Genomic DNA, 8327 nt, shown 5'->3' on the forward strand with positions numbered 1-8327 from the left:
TTGATGAGAGATGATCTATCCTCAAAGGTATGTTGTGAAGTAGCATCTTGGGCTAAAATTAACCACAAGGACCAAGGCCTTCACATTAATACAACTTTCCCTTGCTTCTCTTGCAGTACTTAGAGAGATGAAGTGTTCAGTCAGCTATCAATGTTTTATCATATGTTTAACAAAGGATGGCCATGGATAACCTTTGCTATAGTCCTTAATTAAATACTATCATAACTATCATAACTGTGCATTACAGTGACAAATTTTGAGAAAGGTTGTGCACCAGCAGCAGCTTCACATTTAGACTGAGGGGTGTAGTGGCCTAGGACCAGAGGACTCGTTGGCATCACCCAACCCAAACAGTACAGGCATTCTGTCTTTCCTGTATTATTCATATCAGTCTTATAAAAATAAGAGAAAAATAGAAAAATCATGGCTAGACTAAGAGCTTTCTAAGAATCATGTCACAGTAAAGAAACTAAAGGACCGCTTAGAAACAAAGTCACTGAAATTCCCCACTGATCCAGGGGGCAGCCTTACCCTTCAAATCCTCTACCCAAGGCTTGAAGGTCCTGTGCAATATCTTTGCTGTTCCTAGGACTGTGCTTTTCTGGACAGAGATCTCGGATGTTGTTCCTGGGATCTGCTCACTGCCCCAAGTGCTCCACGAATACACAGAGACCACTGCTTCTTGCGTTCCTTTATCCTGACGTTGCTATCACTTGGTAGAGCTACATCTATCACTACAGCCATCTTCCTCTCCTTGTTGACCACTACTATGTCTATTTGTTTTCTGGTTAGCTATCACCAGTTTTTCTGTCTGTATCTGGAAGTAGAGGTCTGCATTCCCGCGGCTGTCCCGCGGGAGCCGCGGGACCCGACCAGATTTCTTGCGGCGCGGGAATAAATTTCCAAATAAAATGCGGTAGCGGTCGGTAACTCTGGTGTAATTTGAACGGGAGCGCGCGGTCTGAAAATATAGCGTGCCCGACATTTTTTCGGAACAGCATATCTGTGATTTCCTCATTCTAATTGAGCACTGGTACAGCCAGTGCTCACGCCTGTTACACGCACTGAGCGCATGGATCAGTGCTTTTTGCACGTGCATTTTACTTGCACAGTCTGTGACTCTGTGCGCGCATCACCTGCATCAGAGCGCGCTTTACCAACATGGCAGAGCAAACTGAAGATGCAATTTCCTTGAAGGACGTTCAGCTGGGATTAGACAACGGTCAGTTTACTTTAAGGAAACCCACATCAGGCAAGTCTGATGTATGGGAGTCTTTTTCATGCGTCATAGACGCAAATGGAAAAAAATTACCCTTTGTACAATGCGATAAATGCCTCAAAGTTTTACCCTTTTGCAGTCACAAGACTGGAACCTCAGGTTTAAGGCGGCACTCATGTCCCATCACAAAGGGGCAAACAAAACTGGCATTTACTAAATCTTTGCTGGTGCCAGAGAAGTTTAAAAAAGAAACCAGAGACAAATGTGTTCAGTTTGTTTGCCAAGACATTCGACCGTATGATACCATCTCTGGAAAAGGCTTCACACAGCTGGCCCAACATTTGGTCGACACAGCAGCAAGAATAGGAAAATTCGATGTCTGTGAGATACTACCACACCCCACAACGGTGTCAAGAAATGTTGAAATGAGGGCTCAGAGTCTACGTAAACATGTTGTGGAGGAAATCACTGCAACAATATCGAAGTTTGGATGCGCTGTTACAGCAGACATATGGACAGAAACATATCGAAAAACGTCCTTTTTGTCTGCAACCATCCATTACGTTAATGAGCAATCTGAGCTACATTCAAGAGTGCTTTTTGCTGCCCCTTTTGACCCAAGCACCTCAAAGACAGGTGAAAACATTCGAAGGCACCTGCTGCAGAATCTCAGAGTGTTTGGCATTGATGCGACAGACATGGGCAAAAAGATTATTTTTGTCACAGATCGTGGAGCCAACATGATCAGTGCCTTACGAGAATACACGAGGCTAAACTGCACAGCGCACATACTAAACGTGACTCTCTCCAGTGCGTTTGGTCCTGCCATAATCGAAAAGTCTCCAGAGATCGCTAGCCTTCTGACTGATGTTAAAAAGTTGGTTACATATTTCAAACACTCAGGACAGCAGGGCAAGCTTAAAAAGTCACTGAAACAATCCATAGAGACACGATGGAACTCTAACTTTGACATGTTAAATTCTGTCTTGGAACAGTACGAAGACATTGCATCTGTGCTGACTGAGAGCAATAATTATGACAAGATCGGACGCATTAGCATCAGTACTCTTAAGTTACTAGTATCATTCCTAAAACCCTTCAAAGAGGCAACTGACGACTTGGAAACTGATAACACAGCTCCCAGTGCCTCACTTGTTCTTCCGTGGTCTGTGCGATTAATTGAGCACTGTACATCAGCCACAAAAGACCCTCTGCTCTCTGAAATTGCAACCGTCTGTGTAACACGGCTGAAAGAATTACTGTCAGCAGACAGCACTTCATCCCATTCTGTTCACATGCTTTATAAAATAGCAACCTTTCTGACACCAAATTTGCGAGGTCTGAGAATGTTAGATGAAAGAGGGCGACAGAATGTGATACAGGGAGTCAAGGAGATGATCGAAGATTTAAAGTTTGATCATGGACATGATGAGGATGTTGAACCAACACCTGCCAAAAGGCCTACTGTTCTTCATAAATTTTCAGATTGGGAGGAAGAGGAAGAATCATGTGGATCAAAATCACTAGATGTTCAGATTCAGGAGTACAGGACCATGAAACTTGAATTATCAAGTCAACAAAACATTTTGCAGTGGTGGAATTCCAACAGTTCCCAGTTCCCTGCCCTGAGCAACCTTGCAAGATTTGTCCTCTGCATCCCGGCAACGAGTGCACCTTCCGAGAGAGCATTCAGCCTTTGTGGTCGGATTTTGGAGGAGAGACGTTCAGTACTGAAACCCTCATCAGTCAGTGACATTCTTTTCCTGCATGGAAATTTAAAATAATTTGGATTTTTTAAGTAAGTTTCGTTCATTTGATTAATAGTTTATAATTTTGAGATGTCGTTTATTGTTGTATTTATATATGCATATTTTCTTTTGTAGGAGAGACCTTGAATTCGACATTGGGACATTTTTTCGTTAAACTGATAGTTTAAACAACCATTTAATTTCGCAGTGGCCAACTATTTTGTTCTTTTGTTTACAATTTTAAGTGACTTTTTTTTTTTCGCGACACTTTCCCTACTGTGTTGACAGAAAAATGTTACGTTTGTATTTTACATAAAAATAACAAGTAGGCCACAATGCTGTATTCGTTTTTATTTATTTTATTTTTGCAACACGTTTTCCATGTTAAAAGATAAATGTTGCATGTTGACAGATAAATGCATCTTTTTTAAGAAAAATAAATACAATCATTGCACAACCTGCAGTTTTATCTGTTATCTCTATTTTTTTGGTGGTACCCCATTTAAATGTGAGATTTTGGAAACCAGATCTAAATTTAGCGGGAACGGTCGGGTCGGGTAGAAAATTATTCTAAGCGGGCAGCGGGTGAACAAAGACTGAATATACAGCGGGAGCGGTCGGGTGCGGTACAAAACCTTGCGGGAGCGGGCGGGAGCGGGACTAAAAAAACATTCCCGCGCAGACCTCTATCTGGAAGTCCCACAGGATCTTACCTTGATCATTCTCAGTCACCCACGGGGGCAAATCCGATTTCGCCCTGGGAACATCCAGGCCGTACTCAGCATATATATTTCTGTATATTATCCTGGCCACATGGCTGTAGTGTTCCATATATGCATGCCTGCTAGCTTCTTGCACCCTGCTGTTATGTGCTAGATTGTCTCAGGGACCTCATGCACAGCCTGTACCTGGGGTCTTGCCGTGTATGGTAGACCTTAACCTCTACGGATCTTGTGTTGAGAGATCTCTGTGCTGTCTTTCAGTCCAGCTTTATCCAGTCCCTGGTAAGTTTTGTGAAGGTCAGCCACGTCTTCTATCTGATGGTGGTACATACCATCAGTGTAGGGACTAATGCGTTATTAAGTGACGCATTACAGTACTGACGGTATTATTGTGGTAACGAGCACGGTAACTAGTTATTATGCCAAAATTAGGAAAGCGTTAGTCGTTACTGGGATTTAGATAGGCTCGTTATTCGTTACTTCATGTGTTGCGTTCGACTTACCCCCGAAATCAGAACACAAACCTGGGAATGATGTCACACTCGAGTAAACGGAGTTCTGGTTAGCTTCGTCAGAGAAGTCGGGATTCCAATGCCCTCGAAAACGGTTGTTTTGCTAGCTCTCTACAAAAAGAAATTCCTACTAAACACATATGCAGCCATAGCTGGACTCGGTGGGCCGATGGTGATTTTTCGTTTTTATGGGCTGATGGTATTTTTTCTTTTTTTTTTTCGGTATAAACAGTGAAAGGTGGTGGATTGGCCAGATGCTGGCAGATGTGTAAAAATAGCTCAGTTGCTTGGTGGTGGCTATGGCGGAGCTTCCACAGAGGCCAGTGGGTGGATGAGGGAAAGGGAGGCAGGAGGAGGAGAGACCCGAGGCGGCTGCCGGTCCGAGTGTCAGGTGAACTGAGCTTCAGGTAAGAAGTTATGAGCTGCAGTCTATCTGTGTCAGATATAAACCAAGTTTAGGTGGAGTTTATTTTTGTTGTGCTGACTTTTTACAGTCAGTTACAACAACTCGTACTGTGTGCTAGCTAGCATGATGGAGTTTCTATACAGCTGGGTGGGTGCTATGATGTTACTGATAGTGAACTTTATCTTATAATATCATTCATAAGGTTAGTTAGTAGAGTTGCCAACCATCCCGTAAAAAACTGAATCATCTCGTATTCAGAGAAAATATTATGCATTTCGTATTGAGGTGAAAAGGATCAGTTTGTCCCGGACTTCAGCTACAATGGAAAAGACACAAAGCTGGATTTATTCTGTCTTTACGCTGCAGCTGCCTCTTCTCCTCTCATCCTCTCCCCTCCCTCTCCTGTTCCAGGTCTAGCAACGTTTTGCCAGGGGGCAGGTAGGGCATTAACAGGGGAAAGAAAGGGGGGGCACAAAGAAATACTTTTCTTTCTTATTAAGTGTGCCTATGCCAAAAGGCACACTTATTACTATTGCTCGGATTTATTATTCTTATTATTAAGTGTGCCTATGCCAAAAGGCACACTTATTACTATTGCTCGGATTTATTATTCTTATTATTATTATTTTCCTTTTTCAGCCTGAAATTTCCGCGCGTAACTCATCCCACAGTTTTGACACAAGCTTCATATATGTTATATCATTTTGTGCGGCTGGATCAGGAATGGTGTGCTATGACTTTTGGTGTTTATTACTTCTATAGTTTTTTAAATATGAATATTTTAATGCAAGTTTTTTCCCATTGAAATGAATGGGACGGAAAGTGAAACTTAACTTGAAACGAAAGTGAAACTTAATTTGTGGAGTGTTGGCTCACTCACTTCATTTGTGGTGTGTTGGCTCACTCTAGTGGTATGCCAGCAGTAGTACGGCCTGTCTACCCTTATTTGGATTTTTTTTTTGGAGCCGTATGAATGGCAAACTACACTCATTGGCAGCGGCATAGGCACACTTAAAATTTCTTCAGAAATTTTCGCTTTCTAGTTCTTATTAAGTGTGCCTATGCCAAAAGGCACACTTATTACTATTGCTCGGATTTATTATTCTTATTATTATTATTATTATTATTATTTTCCTTTTTCAGCCTGAAATTTTCGCGCGTAACTCATCCCACAGTTTTGACACAAGCTTCATATATGTTATATCATTTTGTGCGGCTGGATCAGGAATGGTGTGCTATGACTTTTGGTGTTTATTACTTCTATAGTTTTTTAAATATGAATATTTTAATGCAAGTTTTTGCCCATTCAAATGAATGGGAACGAACGAAAGTGAAACTTTACTTACTTTGTGGTGTGTTTGCTCAATCACTTAATTTGTGGTGTGTTGGCTCACTCTAGTGGTATGTCCCCGTATTTGGATTACCATAATGACAACAATATGAACGGCGCGCACAGCGTCGGTGCTTTCAGGAACCATTGGAATTCTTAAGGTTGCACGAAGCATTGAATAGTTACGGTAACGGCAAGGGTGTATGCTTGGTGGAAAACTGCATATCCCACAATTCAAAGCACGCCTCTACCAGTCAAACAATGGCGGCTGCCACTTGGTTTAATATATTCCTCTTATTTGTGTTTCTAGGTCACAAAGTAAACTTTTAAGATATTTTCAGGTGAGAATGTAGGTGTGTAAACGTCAAATATCTGCTCGTTTTGTCAAAACATCCCATATTGGCAACAGATTTTTCACGATGTTGGCTAGCTAGCGCGGCTAGCTAGCCGGCTAGCGCCGCTTCACTCAAAAGCACCCAGGCTTGGCTTTCAGTGAGGCGTCTCTAACTCCTTTCATCCCCGATAGCTCCGCAAACAGTCTTTGTCTTAGCTGGACTTATTTTTCGTTTATATGGGCCGATGATGCTGGTCGATGAGGAAAAACTAACTGAGTTGTTTGGTGGTGGCTAATGCGGAGCTAGCTAGCCACCGGTATGTGTCTCTTTCCCCTCATATGTGGGGAAAGAAACATGTGAGGCGGCCGCCGATCGACCGGTTTTCAGGTGAGAATGTAGGTGTGTAAACGTCAAATATCTGCTCGTTTTGTTAAAACATCCCATATTAGCAACAGATTTCTCACGATGTTGCTGCTAGCCGGCTAGCTAGTTCGGCCGGCCGGCTAGCCGGCTAGCTAGCTCGGCTAGCTAGCGCCGCTTCGCTCAAAAGCACCCAGGCTTGGCTTTCAGTGAGGCGTCTCTAACTCCTTTCACCCCCGATCGCTCCGCAAACAGTCTTTGTCTTAGCTGGACTTATTTTTCGTTTATATGGGCCGATGATGCTGGTCGATGTGGAAAAAATAACTGAGTTGTTCATATACCGGTGGCTAGCTAGCTCCGCGTTAGCCACCGGTATATGTCTCTTCCCCTCGTATGCGGGGAAAGAAACACCGATCGACCGGTGGTGGCTAACGCGGAGCTCAATCGTGGATAAGGGAAACCCAATGCAGGAGAAGCAGGCGGCTGGTGAACTGAATTTCAGGTAAGATGTTATTAACTGCACTCTATTTGGGTCAGATATAAACCGAGTTTAGGTGTAGTTTATTTTCGTTGTGCTGACAGTTACAATAACTGTACTGCGTGCTAGCTAGCACGACGAGTTTCTATACAGCTGTGCGCGCTAAGTTACTGATTTTGAACTTTATGACAGCCTCCCCTATTTTCAGGCGAGAATGTAGGGGTGTAAACTTCAAATATCTGCTCGTTTTATCAAGAAGTCCCATATCTCTCACGATGTTACTGCTAGCGCCGCATGGCAGCTAGCTGGCTAGGGCGGCTTGGCTGACACCTAGGCCGGGCTGACTGATACCCAGGCCGGCTCACACTCTCGTTTCACCGCCGCATGGCAGCTAGCCGGCTAGCTGGCTAGCGCGGCTTGGCTGCCACCCAGGTCGGGCTGGCTGACACCCAGGCCGGGCTGGCTGACACCCAGGCCGGGTTGGCTGACACCCAGGCCGGGTTGGCTGACACCCAGGCCGGGCTGGCTGACACCCAGGCCGGCTCACGCTCTCGTGTCACCCCTAGTCTTTCGTGATGACTCTTGGTTGGCTGCTGGACTTATTTTCATTTATATGGGCTGGTGATTCAGTATGAGTGTCCGGTGAACTGAATGTCAGGTAAGACGTTATGTATATGTAAGGTAGTGACTGGAATAAGTCACAAGGTGTCGCTGTTGAGCTGCATATATGTTGTAAATTTTAGCAATTTTGACCATTTGTCCTCTGCAGGACACCGTAGTTCAGATTTCTCGTTCGCGTGGGCGCCATCTTGGTTCAGTGTTTACTGTGATGTGCAAAGGTAAGCACTGTCAGTGGCGAACTGCATTGGTTTTGTTTTAAAAATAAGTGTTCCACTGTCTAAAATAGCGGTTTGTCATTTAAGCCGAGCATATATTTTGTTTATTGAGAGGTTCATGTATTGTCTGATGAGAGTATGAGACAAAGATATACTTTTCTTTCTTACTCTCATATAAAATATTTAGCTTTTATTAAATAGTTATCTGAATCTTACAACCAAAGTTTGTATAATAATACACAAGATTGGCTGTAGACCATTGTTAATCATTCAGAACACTGTGTAAAAATAACAAAAAACAAAAAGTGAATGAAAAGTGCATAAATATTTATTTTACGTGTTTGATGTGTGTGGCAGGGCGTGGTCTGCAGTGCCGCTGCA

The 8327-nt window shown here is 43.3% G+C and overlaps 1 long non-coding RNA gene across 1 annotated transcript; it reads left to right on the forward strand.

Annotated features, from left to right (window-relative positions):
- Positions 1–7438: 7438 nt before the first annotated feature.
- LOC120732604 lies at positions 7439–7987 on the forward strand. Its single transcript, XR_005695613.1, has 2 exons — positions 7439–7542; positions 7627–7987. It is a non-coding gene; the product is annotated as an uncharacterized LOC120732604 (long non-coding RNA).
- The last annotated feature ends 340 nt before the right edge of the window (positions 7988–8327 follow it).

Source organism: Simochromis diagramma, unplaced genomic scaffold, assembly GCF_900408965.1.
Source record: "Simochromis diagramma unplaced genomic scaffold, fSimDia1.1 OVJJ01000334.1, whole genome shotgun sequence".
Taxonomy (NCBI): domain Eukaryota; kingdom Metazoa; phylum Chordata; class Actinopteri; order Cichliformes; family Cichlidae; genus Simochromis; species Simochromis diagramma.